Raw genomic sequence first — 7,229 nt, 5'->3', positions numbered from 1 at the left:
TAAAATAAAAGTCAGAAATGTGGAAAAAGAGGCAAACTAAAGGTCAGAAAGAAGGAAAATAGAGATGAAAAAAACAGAAGGGGGTGAAATAGAGATCAGAAAATAGCCTAAAAAGGCAAAATAGAGATCAGTAAAGAGCAGAAAGAGCCAAAATGAAGGTCAGCAATGAGCAGAAAAAGGCAAAATGAAGTTCAGAAGTGAGTACAAGAAGGCAGAAAATGAGCAGAACCCACTGAAGCACTCATGCACCCACTCACAGAACAACTCAGACACACGCACAACTACTCAGGCACTCACTCAGACACTCACGCACCAACTCACAGACCCACTCACGCACCCACTCACACATCCAGTGAGACACTTACGCACTCACACACACATCCACCAACATACTTATGCACTCACACACACTCACTCACTCTCAAAGGTTACAAGTTACAGTTAGGAAATAGAATTTTAAAAAAACTTACAAATTCACTAAAAAAAGCAAAGCTTACAGGGATCTTATAGGTAGAAAACTAAATTTAAAAAACTTAGAATGTTATTGGAAAAAACAAAGGTTACAGAGATGTTATAGTTACGCTCACATTTCACTCATACAAAACGAGGGAAATATAGTTAACTGAGCTAGCTATTACTTACACCTGCAATGCACCGCTTATGACCTAACATATTAGATCACTCATGAGATGGTCAGTGACATCACTGATGAGATCACCGATGGCATCACTGATGACATCCACAAAAGCACTCACATACGCACTCACACCCCTATACAATCTCATACACCCACTCACAGACCCAGACAAGTACTGACACAACCACTCACTCATGCTTAGAGCCACTCAGACACACTCACACAAACAGCTACTCACACCCCCACTTATTTACTTATACTGCCTCTCAACACAGCCACTCACTTACCCATACAAGCACTCACACACTCCCTCACACTCACACAACCACTTACATACCCATTCACACATCCATACAGCCACTCACTCTCACCCATACATCCATTTACACATTTTTACCTTACAATACAAATACTCACATACCAACTCACCTAACCAAACAACCACTCATTCACCCATATAGCCACTTATACAGCCAGCCACTCACTTATACACCATTCAGACACCCACTCACTCACCCATACAGTATCTTACACACCCATTCACCCACCCATGTAGGCACTCACTCACCCCTACAAGCACTGACAAACCCACTCACTCACCAACAGTCACTCACATCTACTCACTCACCCACACAACTACTCACACACCCACATATATACCCATATAGCCATTCACACACCCATACTGGCACTCAGACACCCATTCACACATGGAGACACACAGGCACTTACATAATATATGTTAGATATAGTATCACTCAGAAGTATAGAAAGTTGCTTTTTAAACTTATGTAGTACCTTGGTATATATGTTTAACACTCAAACCTTTAGAAACATGTACACTCACTGGATGATGTCATCAGTGATGTCATTTGAGAGATCATCAGTGATGTCACTGACCATGTCATGAGTGTTGTAATATGTAGCGTCAAATGCAGTGCATTGCGGGGGTGTAAGTTATAGTTAGATCAGGTAGCTATCACTGGTTTTGTATGATTGACATATGAGCGTAACTATAAAGTCTTTATAACCTTTGGTTTTTACAGTGAATATATATACATACATACATACATACATACAAGTACACACACATTTTCCTTGTTTTGGTTTAAAGGTATTATACATGTGTTGTGTTGTACTTAGCTTATACTGTTTTATCTTGTTATTCTACTCTACATGGGGGGTCACAGTCAGTGGCGTAACAAAGCTTGAGGGGATCCCCCTGCAAGGTACATGGAGGGGCCCCCTCTGGACTTAACCAAAAACACTCAAGTCAGGATACTGTGCTGAGGAGCCCCCTGGAGTTTGGGGGATCCCCGCACTGAAATCTACAGGGCCTATGTTACACCACTGGGGACAGTACCTGTACATTCCATTCTAGATTATTGTGCATTGAAGTTTTTCTGATTAAGCAGTTGCTTAGAGGGCTAAGAGGAGCAGCACCTCTGCCAGGGCTGTTAATAAAGAAGTTGGACACATCAATGGCAATGGGTGTCTCTTATACAACTCAATACATTTACTTCTCTTTTAGTGCTAGTGTTCATACCCACTTCATATTAGTGCGATTTTTTAAATCTGCCGTTTTTGCCTTCGATTAATTTTTATGGCCAGGTGGCGTCCAGAACAGGCTCTAGCTTAGTATCCTACAAAGGGTTCAGTTATTCACACTGCATAATCTCTATTTAACACTCATAAACTCACATCAATATTTAGATTTCAGGCACGGACATTATGTACCTTCGTCATAATTCGGGTATATTAAGTCAAAGCTACAGTTTCACAAGTTTGGAACTTTATTGTGCTTTAAAGCAGTGTAAAAGTTCTTTTCTGATATGTTTCTATTCTTGATGTCATATCCCATTGACCACAATGAACTCGCACCATAATTTCAGAAAATGCATTTGTCATAAATTATTTAACGAGCCATCTGCAGCATAAACGTAATAGCTGGCACATCTCCTCATGTTGTTTATACACATTTGCATAATGGCTTTAATTACACAAATACCTTGCAAGAGTTTTGGTGTGGAGTAAAGCCCTATGAATAAGCCCTGTGAATTATCTTGGCATTTCAAAAGCATATGAAAACCCCTCTTCATACCAAAAATAACATTCCAAACTTGCTTCTAGAAAACTAATATGGAAGGCTTGTGGATGTTATTCCGGTGTACTACACAGGTGTATTACAATGGTGGAAATTGGAGAAACCGATATCCACCATTTTGAACTTTATATCAGAACAATTATCTTCAATTAGCCCGTTGGCTTGTCCATGCTTTAATTTACTTGCTTATATTTTGAGCTCAATGTTACAGTAGAGTGGTTTCACGCAACCCCATCATCTAGGGTAGATTGTGCAACCACCTCTCCTCACTTCATTGCATGGAATAATCCGAGGCTTTGACAAAATGGTAGAACTGAAAAAAATTGCTAAAACTGTTAAGGTATATACTACCCAGGCATCCACTCCAGTTTACAGCCTTCAAGACAATTTCCTCACCAGTCAACTCTTGCAAACATTTATGCAAATGCACGTACAATAAAAATATTCCATACTTACTATACACCAAGCCCCACACCAATGATAACGGACAATGCAACCAAAACTGTCGCCCCAAAAGCTATTGCTAGGATGGAATGAGGGTTTTCCGACAAGATGTGTAGAAGGTCCATGCTTTCACACCTGCTACCAATGTAACCTTTGAAACAGCTGGAAAGCAACAGTGAAGGCACAATTAGCATAACTACTGTTCATCATAACTCCTAATCATATACAGTTCGCCAGCAGTTATCACAGTACATACTAAAATTTGCTGTTAGACATACTTGAATTGTGTGCATCTAAAAGAGCAAGTGCATTCAACAAGCATCAGCCAGTCTTCTTGTGTCAACCAACGCATGAGGAAAATCTAGGAAGGGTGAAATAGACCGGCAACACGGGCACAAAGGGGACATGAAAGGAGGAGTAAAACTACAAGAGTAGAGTAATCCGCTTTAACTGTGTGGGTGTTTCAGAAATGCTGTGTATGTTGTGCCTAAGCACTGGAGCATCGGGTCTGGATATTTGAAACTGTACTCCAGCAATAAAGTGAACACAAAACCGTAATGGTGCAACTTTAACACAACATCATCTTCTGATCCAATTAGATCTTTACAAAAAGGGACTGTTTGAAAACCTAAAGGTCCATGACATGAGACGGGCAACTCTGTATATGGACACCCAGGGCAGAAGATCTACAAAGGTACAAGTAGCAGCACTCACTCCGATGCTATCATGGCCCATTCCATGAATAGGCACTGCAAACATTCTGCTTAATAAGAGATCAGAGGTTAAGAGACAGCTTGTCACCCAGTCTATCACAGATAGTTCAAGAAACCTGTCACATGATCACCACCATTATCAGTGGAGTTAATGTTTTGCAGGCAGGATGCAAAGAAGAAATCTGAGTTGACAATGCTATTGTAAGGATTTTCCCTGACTTCTTTCAAGAAGTACAGAGCCAAGACCATCATGCTAAGAAGAAACTGCGCCTGCTAGACCTCAAATACGCAATGCTGTTGCCGGTGTGGCTGAGAGTAGTGACCTCAGAGGGAGCTCAATTCTTCACCTCCCCGCAAGATGTTTGGGACTGTCAATGAGTGGTGAGTTCCGGCCAGAGCCCTTCACAACAGCGAGTTTGCCACACTGGCCTTCGACAAAAGTGAATGCGGCAAGGCTCTGCTGTCCCTTCACAAGCTGAAGTACAGCTCGCAAAGCGAAGTGTGATGGAGGTGGTGACTATGATGAGTGGAAAGGAAACATGACCTCCGACACTGGACCAGAGTGCTTTCACGCAAGATTCGGACACTGATAGTTGCTCCAATATCTCTGATGGTTCGAATCTGGAGATGCCCAGGTGACACCGGGATCATCGGCTGACATCATCTGAACTGTACAATGAACTGTTAACAAGTTGGGGAAGCAGTAATGTAACTTAGTAGTCCCAGGGACGGGATAACCTGGAAAATGCATTGGTTACTGGGTTGGAATTTAAACAGTACTGAAGTAAACTGGGGGAGGGATTCATTGTCAGGGGGAGCTCGTTGGTCACCCCCTTCACTTATACATAGTGTGTAAGGACTTTCACGACTGGTTCTGTTTTATTTCATTGTTTGGATGGGTGGTATTGACCTACTTGTCGTGGGGAGGGGGAGTTGGCAATCTAGTTTTTGTTTCCACAGCTGGAGACTAATAAGTCATACTTTATTGTACAACCTGTCTATGATGTGCATGCTGATGTGGGGGATTGGGAGGCTAACCAAGAGATTGCTAGTTAGATTATTCCCAACACACTGACATAAATGCCTTTCATGAAACATCCGGGGAATGCATACCATGTCGAAGCGATACAAAGTATACTCTTGCTTGAATAGGAGAGGTGTCCATATAGCACTTTTACAGAAGACACATTTGACAGCCAAAGAGGAAGTTGCGTTACAACGCCGCTGAAGGGGCTAGGTTTATTACACCACATTTTTGAGTTATGCCAGGGGAGTCCTGATATGGATTATAGCGGAGGTTCCCTTTCAGTTCGTAGACAAATTAGTAGATCCAGAGGGTAGATTTGTGGTAGTGAGGGGGCAACTTGAGGGCCCAGATATAACCATATTGAAAAAACGAGTTACTTACCTGTACACTATGGTTCTCCAGTATTGATATATTTCATAGATTCACATGCTTGTATCTTCCCCGTCATCATGGTGGGAGTCTCACGGTAAAAGAATAACAATAGCAGTAAAAAGAGAAAACTGCATAGAAAACCCATAGGGAATTATATTGTTTGGTAACCTTACATCATTATTATGTGGTCCAAAACTCAGCCAATCAGCTGTCAGCCCTGACATCACACCCCAGCAGAGCTACCATACCTCAGATTTCAGGCCCAAGTGAGAGCCAAGGATGTATCTAGAGGTAAAATGGTCTACCTGAGAAAGATATCAATACTGGAGAACCATAGTGTACATGTAAGTAATTCGTTTTTTTCTCCAGTATTGAATCTTTCATAGATTCACATGCTTGTATCAGAATAGAGAGCAGTACTTATACCAAATTGTGTTTCCAGGATAGAACCCCCTATTCTCTCAGGGCTCTGCTCCTTATCACTAGGATATCATAAACACCTAGAACCAAGCAAATATTAACGACCATGCATTGAAAAAAATTATCCAATGACAACATCTATATATATGAATATCTATATGTATATATATAAATTCACTGAAAAAACCATAGGTTTCACACATGATATATTTAGCGGAAATTTTACTGATAAAAAACCAATGAAATTCCCCCGTTATAGTTAGTGCAGGCAACTATAACTCACGCGACCGCAATCCTCTGCTGATGCTAATACTGTATTTAGACACTTATTTGCCCATGTCTTCTTCCATACATTTTTAGCTATACATATATTACATATATTTTTTTTTCATAAAGACACATATGTCATCAGCAGAAGATTGCGGTCGCGTGAGTTATAGTTGCCTGCACTAACTATAACGGGGGAATTTCATTGGTTTTTTATCAGTAAAATTTCCGCTAACTATAACATGTGTGAAACCTATGGTTTTTTCAGTGAATTTGCAAGGTTTTTTAAATGCTAATTCCTAACTATAACGTGTGTGAAACCTATGGTTTTTTCAGTGAATTTGTACGGTTTTTTAAATGCTAAGTTACTTTACGCCATTCGTGGCGTGCGCGCCCACTTAACACAGTTCGTTCCGTGCGCGCACAGTGAGCACGCGGTGTGCTTCGCGCACCGCGCGCCCACTTTACGCAGTTAGTGCCGTGCACGCAGCCCACGTTACGCTAGATGGGCCATGTACGCACGATGCGCTTCGCGCACCGTGCGCACATGGAGGACATATGATGCACTTCGTTTTAAAAGGTAATATTTTAATTTTTTGTATATTTTATAAGCCATGCACAAATGGTGCCCTTCGGGCACCATTTGCACACGGGGTGGAGAGAGTGTGGATAATTTTTTTTTTTTTTTTAATTTTTACCGTACGCATACGGTAAGCGTAATCGGCGAAATTGCCGAAAAAATAAAAATTCCGTTTTTGGCCTTGGGGGATCTTTGGGGACTCCCTCAACATGGCTATGTGTGTGGGAGCTGTCTAAACAGCCCCTTTACATGTTTTTGGGCTTTATATTTTAAAAATCACTCTCAGTGCGAGAGAGAAAATGGCGGCCGCCGCTTCCTGGTTTCGGCCGATTCGAATGTTTACTTAGATCTAAGAGCCAATCAGAATCGCGCTCGCGCACGCCACCGTACGCGTACGGTAAGCGTACGGTAAGCGCACCGTAAGCTGGCTCAGATATATATATTGATTTAAAGGCTATTTTCTCAGAATCTACTGAACAGATTTACACCAAACCTACAAAAGGCACTTCCTTGACCTGAGGACTACCTCTCTGCCAAATTTCTAGTAATTCTGTTCAGCCGTTCGGGCTGTAGCCCTGTCTAAAGGTCCTATGGAAAAATGCATGGGAAAAACGCGTTTTGGGACCCCCCTTTTATCTCAGCCTCCGCTTGACGAATCCCCCCGA

The 7,229-nt window shown here is 41.7% G+C and overlaps 1 long non-coding RNA gene across 1 annotated transcript in view; it reads right to left on the bottom strand.

The window, feature by feature from the left end:
* Positions 1–3,307: 3,307 nt before the first annotated feature.
* The window catches only part of LOC146867719 (uncharacterized), a 73,410-nt gene continuing 69,488 nt past the window's right edge, over positions 3,308–7,229 (bottom strand). Inside the window, exon 3 of the long non-coding RNA XR_014966128.1 lies at positions 3,308–3,347. This is a non-coding gene — a long non-coding RNA (uncharacterized LOC146867719). The remainder of the gene's footprint in view (positions 3,348–7,229) is intronic.

The sequence above is a fragment of the Triturus cristatus genome, chromosome 1_2 (assembly GCF_964204655.1).
Source record: "Triturus cristatus chromosome 1_2, aTriCri1.1, whole genome shotgun sequence".
NCBI lineage: Eukaryota > Metazoa > Chordata > Amphibia > Caudata > Salamandridae > Triturus > Triturus cristatus.
Note: the sequence above shows the minus strand (reverse complement) of the source record. Positions and strands in the feature narration are given on the sequence as shown.